Source organism: Osmerus eperlanus, chromosome 9 (assembly GCF_963692335.1).
Source record: "Osmerus eperlanus chromosome 9, fOsmEpe2.1, whole genome shotgun sequence".
NCBI classification, from domain to species: Eukaryota; Metazoa; Chordata; class Actinopteri; order Osmeriformes; family Osmeridae; genus Osmerus; species Osmerus eperlanus.
In genome coordinates, this window is record NC_085026.1 from 2,498,238 (window position 1) to 2,507,273 (window position 9,036).

Sequence of the window (9,036 nt, forward strand, 5' to 3'; positions counted from 1 at the left end):
AGAGGGGAGGAGATGGGAGCAGGGGTGAGTGTGAGGAATGGAGAGGCGAGGAGAGCAGTGCAGAGGGGAGCAGGGGGGGGAGCAGGGATGTGAACCAGGGAGGGGTGTTCCTGTTCACACCTGTCTCAGATGCCCCTCAGGCAGCACTGAACCCTGGAGGACGGAGGGCAGACAGGTGCCTGAGCCCCACAGCCCCGGAGGCACCTGGCATTCCAGCGTTTATGTCTGTGCTTCCTTCCTGACCCCTATGACTACCGCCCCCCACACACACACACACACACTACCCCGTTCACACACACACTACCCTCCCACACAAACACACACACTACCCCTCCCCCCACACTACCCCCTCTTACACACTACCCTCCCCACACATTAACTCCCGCCACACAGACACAACCCCCCTCCTCACACATTATGCCCCCCGCACACACTAACCCTGCACCCCTACTACACACACACACTACGCCCTCACACAGTACTCCCCTCCCCACCACACGTACACACACACACACACTACGCCCTCACACAGTACTCCCCCCCACCACACGTACGCACACACACACACTACACCCCCACACAGTCCTCAAACCCCCCCCCCCCCCACCGCCATCTCCCCCCGTTAACCCTACACACAAAGATACAAACAGTACTGTACACAGTGGTGTGGTCCAGTATCACGTAAAGTAGTGGGCATACAGTCAATTTACCAAGCCCCCCCCTCCCCCTTCCCCCTCATCCCCATACTGGCACACACCCCGTGTATCACTGCACATTTTATAGTGGCCATGCAACATATATCCTGGTGGGCATTCGTCACATACAGTATGTCAGAGTATCCTCCCCTACTGTACACTCCCTCCTAACACCTAACCTACATTCAAAGTCAGGCACATTCCACGTGAGCCATGTGACAGTTGTGCCAGCCAAAGCTGCGAGTCCGCAGAGACACTCGACCCACCCCGGCAGAGCACATACCAGGCCGGCCAGCGGCATGCTGCCCCTCTCCAGCGAACGGACACACTTCCCAGTGATTAACGTAAGACAGTGCGCTCAGGGCGCTGTGTAAGAGCAAGGCTCTCGACAGACCACAAACAGCTGAGGGAAATTAGACTGTGTGCTAACATCGTGTGTGTGTGTAGGTATGTGTGTGACAGTGCCGATGAAACATGCAACTGCATGTTGAGTGTTGTGCCGTATTTAAACAGTGTTGGGAACACAGCCTTCTGGCCTGGCGTGAGTCCTGATAAGACAACAGGACTAGGGTAGACAGAGACTACCCTGTCCAGTATGTTTATCGCCCGGTGGGGATTGAGCTCCCCTTCAGGGAGAGGGCAGGTATCTGGATAGGGAGGACGTGGAGATTGCTTCCTTCTGGCTGCTCTGTGTTCTGTCAGGTGAAGGACACTTCTAGTCAACAGGACTGACACATGCCTCATCTTAACCTAGCCCCAGCCCCAGCCCTAGGCATAGGCACAGGCATCTCACGCCAAACCTTTGATACAACTTGAGAGTCCTGCGCACAGGCACTGCCTCAGTCCAGTCTTAGCTCTCCAACTTCCTGCCTCTGCCCCAGCCCACATCTGCAACTACAATTACAGTTACAACCACAGCAAGAGAAAAATCTACAGCCACAACCACAGCTACATCCCCGGCCCACAGATAACCCTGCAGCCGTAGCTCCAGTCCCAGATACAGACTCAGCCTCTCAGCGTCAACACCAGCCGGAGCTACAGCTAGCTACACATACATCTACAGATACCGTTACAGATTCTGCTCCAGTTCAACTCCCGGTCCCGGCCCCCGGCCCCCAGACCGCATGCCCACCGGGGGCTGTGCACTTCACTTGCACAGAATGTCATTCTCAGCGATGTTGAGATATTGCTTCACTCAGCGCACATCCTAAGGGGCCTCTTTAGGGAGTTCCCCTGCTCCCTCCCTGCTCTCTCGCCCCCCCCCCCCCCCCCTCGCTCTAATCTCAGCTGCCTATTTATAGACGCCGTATTTACAAATCTGACATTTCATTTTCTACTTTAGGTTGTGTTTACAAAGCGGACATGGAGAAACACATGTTGGTGGTGCACACGCGGAACGCTCCCTTTTATAAGGCCTGAGGGAGGGAGGGAGGGAGGAGGGGAGCAATGGGAAAAGATTTCATGTTGAATCTTGAATCTGGTCGTCGTGTCAGTTGTTCTGTGGTTCTCCTCAATTAAGGCGCCCTTTCATCCCTAGGAGGGAGGAACCTCCAGTTGTAGGGGGACTGACTGTACCACACTGGGTCAGGACAATGTTGGAGAGAGCTCCACTGGGAGAGACCACCACGCGATGTTCAGTCTCAACACTGTGCCCTTGGGTTTTCAAGTACCAAAAAATCAAGTCACTAACCTACTGCTGAACAAACAGCTTCGGCCTGTTCTGTCTGTTTGGGGTTTTCTACGCGCTCGTCGTATTGTTTCACCGTGACGGATCGGTCGTCGATACCTCTGCGTCTGCGATCCATTGCTTAACGACGGGAGTCAGGGTGGGTGTGGGTGGTGATTGTGCTGTGAGAGCTCTTCTGTTGCTGCACAGCCACTCTGCCTGATGAGGGAGTTCAATACGGACACCAGCACACCCACCCCTTGCTCTATCTGTGGTTCAACTAAATTACTTGGCAGCCTGAATTGCTTCATTTATTTATCCAGATGTCTCAGTGCTGTTGTGTGTTTTACGTGTTACTCCTGTTTTTTTGCTGTGTACGCAGTGTTACGAAAATGCATACATTTTCCATAATTAATAAAGTGGATTCAGTCGAAACTTCCAGTGTACGTGAGGGAATCCTTCAACATGTAAATGAAATGCATCCCCCGAACAGCAAGGTTTCTTCACATACGCAGCAGATATCTAATCTCACTCTACAGACGTGAGGACACACATCCAAAGCAGCGGTCCTCCGCCCAAGAGCAAAGCCCACAAGAAAAGATGTCCCAGAGTCTGTTTTGTTTTACTGCTCCACTATCTTTGATGGGAGCTTCCGCTTCCTAGTGTATAGTAACAGCATCTGCTGTCTGGAGACTACCTCTCGGCCCCTCTGAGAATCCATGCTCAGCTCCGACTGAAACGACTGAGGCTCTGGAAAACTAGCTTTAGCACACAGACGAACAAAGAGGAGTCTGTTCCTACACTGCGGAGAAAGGGGAACTTTTACTCCTTGGGTCCGAGGCAAAGTGACGAGTTTTGTTCAGCAATTTCCACTGTTTCCTTACACGTGACGTAAGGGTTCCCGGTGCAGTGTCCTCAGATTTGTAAATACAGGCTGTCTACAGGGAGAGTGGAGGGCAAAACAAAGCCTGACTCCCCCAGACGGCAGTGCAGGCCCCATCCTGTTGTTGGCAGCTCTGAGGGGCCCTTCATGGGCCTCTCCTGGACCTCCAGCGTTGTGGCCTACTGGAGAACAGCCTGCCCCGCTGACTGCCTGCAACCCTCCCCCCCGCCTCTCAGCACGACTTCACAGCACACCTGATCCCCCCCATCCTGCCTTTCATCTCTCCTATCCTGGGGCCCACTGATCTGAGCAGGAGGCCGTGTCTGCTTAGACAACGCCTAGTTGGACATGAAGCGTGGCCTGTGACTGCACACAACTCATCATTACATACAGGAGGAAAGATAGATGGATAGATACAGTTAGGTCCATAAATATTTGGACATTGACACAATTTTCATCATTTTGGCTCTGTATACCACCACAATGGATTTGAAATTAAACAATCAAGATGTGCTTTAAGTGCAGACTTTCAGCTTTAATTTCAGGGTATTTACATCCAAATCAGGTGAACGGTGTAGGAATTACAATAAATTTTATATGTGGCCCCCCCCTTTTTAAGGGACCAAAAGTAATTGGACAATTGGCTGCTCAGCTGTTCCATGGCCAGGTGTATGTTATTCCCTCATGGGAGTTCGTTATTTCATTGACAAGGAGCAGATAAAAGGTCTAGAGTTCATTTCAAGTATGGTATTTGTGTTTGGAATCTGTTGCTGTCAACTCTCAATATGAAGTCCAAAGAGCTGTCACCATCAGTGAAGCAAGCCATCGTTAGGCTGAAAAATCAAAACAAACCTATCAGAGAGATAGCAAAAACATTAGGTGTGGCCAAATCAACTGTTTGGTACATTATTAAAAAGAAAGAACACACTGGTGAGCTCAGCAACACCAAAAGACCCGGAAGACCACGGAAAACAACTGTGGTGGATGACAGAAGAATTCTTTCCCTGGTGAAGAAAAACCCCTTCACAACAGTTGGCCAGATCTAGAACACTCTCCAGGAGGTAGGCGTATCTGTGGCAAAGTCAAAAATTAAGAGAAGACTTCACCAGAGTAAATACAGAGGGTTCACCACAAGATGTAAACCATTGGTGAGTCTCAAAAACAGGAAGACCAGATTAGAGTTTGCCAAAAAACATCTAAAAGACCCTGTACAGTTCTGGAACAACATCCTATGGACAGATGAGACCAAGATCAACTTGTACCAGAATGATGGGAAGAGAAGAGTATGGAGAAGGGAAGGAACTGCTCATGATCCAAAGCATACCACCTCATCAGTGAAGCATGGTGGAGGTAGTGTTATGGCGTGGGCATGTATGGCTGCCAATGGAACTGGTTCCCTTGTATTTATCGATGATGTGACTGCTGACAAAAGCAGTAGGATGAATTCTGAAGTGTTTCTGGCAATATCATCTGCTCAGATTCAGCCAAATGCTTCAGAACTCATAGGACGGCGCTTCACAGTGCAGATGGACAATGACCCGAAGCATACTGCGAAAGCAACCAAAGAGTTTTTTAAGGCAAAGAAGTGGAATGTTCTGCAATGGCCAAGTCAATCACCTGACCTAAATCCAATTGAGCATGCATTTCACTTGCTAAAGACAAAACTGAAGGGAAAATGCCCCAAGAACAAGCAGGAACTGAAGACAGTTGCAGTAGAGGCCTGGCAGAGCATCACCAGGGACGAAACCCAGCGTCTGGTGATGTCTATGGGTTCCAGACTTCAGGCTGTCATTGACTGCAAAGGATTTGCAACCAAGTATTAAAAGTGACAATTAGATTTATGATTATGTTAGTTTGTCCAATTATTTTTGGTCCCTTAAAAAGGGGGGGGCCACATATAAAATGTGTTGTAATTCCTACACCGTTCACCTGATTTGGATGTAAATACCCTGAAATTAAAGCTGAAAGTCTGCACTTAAAGCACATCTTGATTGTTTGATTTCAAATCCATTGTGGTGGTATACAGAGCCAAAATGATGAAAATTGTGTCAATGTCCAAATATTTATGGACCTAACTGTAAATAGAGAGAGAGAGAGATAGTTAGTTAGTTAGTTAATCAGACAGGCACAGACAGACAGACAGACATACATACATACAGACAAACAGGTGACTAGAAAATCAACACTGAACGTATGTTTGCATGACTATGTCAAGACAATCCCATGGATTCACAGCTGTAGTCTTTGCAAATGTGACTTGAAATGGGTCTTGACTGGTGGAATGATGTCGGTGACAACCAATACAAAAAATCACAAAACAAGTGTTCTGTATACGGCAACAGTAACTCTATCCAGTTTGGGACTCTCTTGAATGCAGTTTCCGTTCCATGGATATGGTTACCATGGTTTTTCTCCAGCCTCCTCTCCACCTGCCTGCCTGTTCGCCCTGCACATGGAGCAGCAACAGTCAGCTGTCCCTGGGAGCTCAGGCTGCTCCTGGTATTCCTGGCTCTCCCTGCCCAGTCTGGGCAGGGAGAGCGTTCTGCAGCAGGGCGGGGCAGATGGACACCATGTTCCTTGGCTGCCTGGGAGGGGCGGCTGGAGGGGGGGGGGGGGGGGGGGGGCTTCTCCATCGGGCCAGACACTGTTTGCTGTCTCACCATGCGACGGCACAGGCTCCAGCCAGGCTCCTTCTCAGTGTCCACACCTTGTCTGCGCATGCCAAGCCTCTAACCAGGGCATTGGTCTGAGTATCTGTGACCAACATGAGCAAGTGGGTTGATCCTACTGGATTTAGCGATGGTTTCTTGAACTGCACTGGCAGCCGTTCCTACAGTTCTGTGGTCTGTTTGGAAGCTCGAGCCAGGCTCTGTAGCAAGTGAGGAAGGGCGGCTCTTGGAGAATTCTCTTTCAACTCGGTAATGTGTGACCAGGCTCTTCATTGCGTTGCCCTTATCTGAACAGTGGCCTCCACACCCAAACTGCCCGAGTTCACCATCTACAAACACGGTTACACGAACATACACACACGCACGTATACATACACACATACAGTGCAGATGTACAAACACACAGGCCTCCTTATCAGAAAGAACACTTGGTAAACAGGAAAAGGATAATGGAAGGACATGCCCAGGGCAGTACTGTGAATGCGATGATGTCAGGGTTTGAGGTCTGCAAGTCAGAACTGTGTGTTGGTAGCCATGAGACTCATCACTGACCCGTACCAAATCAGTTAGTGTGGTGTCCGTTCCACTGTCAGGCTTTTCTGCATTGCCTACCGCTCGTGACCGCCTCCTCTAAAGGGAGCACTCGAGGACAATGGAGACTTGGGTTTAGAGCGCCCTTTACTGGTTGATAAAGGGAACTGCACACAGCATGGTCCAGTCACTCTTTGTTGGTGGAGTGTATGCACTGAGTGGGTGATCGAAACATACCTTTGAGATTAAACATACTTTTGAGTACCTGATATCGTTTCCCCACCAATGTCCTATATTAGTATGAAATGTGCAACTTGGGATATTCATTTTTTAACAGTGGGGATCTGAGATGTTTTGGCTAGTTCTACTGAACGCAGTACAACAGTGCCTCCTGCTGTCTGGTCATTTGCATCACATGCTGTCGGAGATGGCGGAAACAATCAGTTATTTGAAAGCTTCAGTTCATTGCTTAAACGTTTACTTGTTCTTGACCTTGCAGCAACCATGGTAGCAACTAAAGTACGCATGTGTGTGTGAAGTAGCATTCACAATTAGATTAGGGAGTAAGTACATTGCTTATTCATTCTTACACTATTTTCCTGTGTGCAGTAAATCCCATCCACTGCACTGAACGTAACTCAAAAGATGACAAAATAAAGATGGAGGACTTCCAACCAAACAACTGTAATGGTGTCTTGCAACATACATCATTTATATCCTGTCTCTTGTAGTTCTCTCCTTTACCACAGAGAGGAGGCTGCAGATCGAGGAGGAAAGGAGAGGAGAAGAGAAGAGAGGGGAGGATCCATTGCAGAGTCAGCCGTGGGAGTTTCTGCAGATGTAGTTGAGATTGTGTCGAACAACACTTGCATGATGAGAAGCCCTTAACCCTCCTGTGAGTAACATGCAGTCCCATGCAGTTACTGCACCAATCAGACTAACTCATGGAGATCAAATGGGGAGAACGGTACCTCTTATACAGTACCTCTCAGCCTGTCTCTCTGCTTCTCTTCCCTCCTTATACCTCTCAGCCTGTCTCTCTGCTTCTCTTCCCTCCTTATACCTCTCAGCCTGTCTCTCTGCTTCTCTTCCCTCCTTATACCTCTCAGCCTGTCTCTCTGCCTCTCTTCCCTGCTTACACCTCTTTGCCTGTCTGTCTGACAGGAGAAGCAACACATCTCGGCCTGCATGTCTGTCTGGCAGAACATCTGGCTGTGCAACAAGAGAACCAGAGGATCTTCACAGCAGTGAGCCGCCAGGAAAACAAACATAGGAGGAGAGTAGACACTAGAGAATGGAGAAGAGCGGAGGAGAGGAGAGGAGAGGGGAGCGGAGGAGAGGGGAGGAGAGGAGAGGGGGGGGGGAGGGGAGGGGGGGAGAGGAAAGGAGAGGAGGAAGGAGGGGAGGGGAGGAAAGGGGAGGTGCGGAGCGGAGAGGAGAAAAAAAAGAAGAGAAGAGAAGGAGAGTGGAGGAGGAGGAGAGGAGAAGAAGAGAGACCAGCACACTGGGTTCCGCCTAGAACAAGGAAACACAGTTGGACACTATTTGTGGTCTAAAAGTGTACTTTTAGTACGCTAAATAGTATGCTAACTCGCTCACATACTCACTCACAGACTAACTGAGCACTACTTTTTAAGCATTATGACTGATTCAGGTGGAGATTTTAAAGGCCTAGTCAGGATTACCCCGTCTTCAGACACACACACACTCACTCTGGCATTCATACACATCACCTCACTCGAGACAATAGAATCCCTCCTTTGCATCCACAGAATCACTGCATTGAAAAATAAGCACTTGGGGTAATCTGAATAAAAGGCCTGTGATTGGCTTAAAATAATCATGTGACTACGGATGGTGTAGTCTCCACACTGCCTGGACTAGTAATTGAGGTTTCCAGATGGTATGGATCAGAACCTAGCCACAGCATTCCTCCATTGTGGAAGGCTGCTAGTCTATAGAAAAACCTCCCCACCTAATCAAACACAGTACGGTGTCAGATCAGAACCCACCCTCGGGGAAAGACCGGACCCCATGCTCAGACATAAACAACCCTTCTCCCAGGTCACCTTCTTCGACAGACCCATGTATTTGTAGAGGAGAGATCGTGGAAGGGACTGTGAAGGCAGGTTTGGAGGCTGCATCTCTGTTAGAAGTGATGGAGCTTTTGCAAAGTGAATGAGCAGGCCTACAGTGATGTTGGACTGATCTAAGTAAGGGTGAAAAGTGTGAAAAACAGTTTGCTGAAAGACATTTACTGTTTGAAGCGGTTGCAGCAAACCGTGTCCGAAACAATTCTTCTGCGTTAAATACACGGTCTATTGAAGGCTATGGCTTTGCCTCTATAATCTTTTCTTGTGGAGCAGTAATTGCTCCTGATAACACATTACATGACACACATTAGAGTAGAACTGTAATCACAACGGATTGAAGAATTGTATACCGGCCTGATATAAAAGTTTATTTAGACAGCAACAGTTGTGTGGGCCCTCTTCTTTAGTCCCCTCGGTCAGAGGATTTGAGCATTGTTTAGTTTTTTTTCACCGGGAGGCGGGGCAGGGAGAGAGGCAGGCCAGTGATGTTGGCTCACTG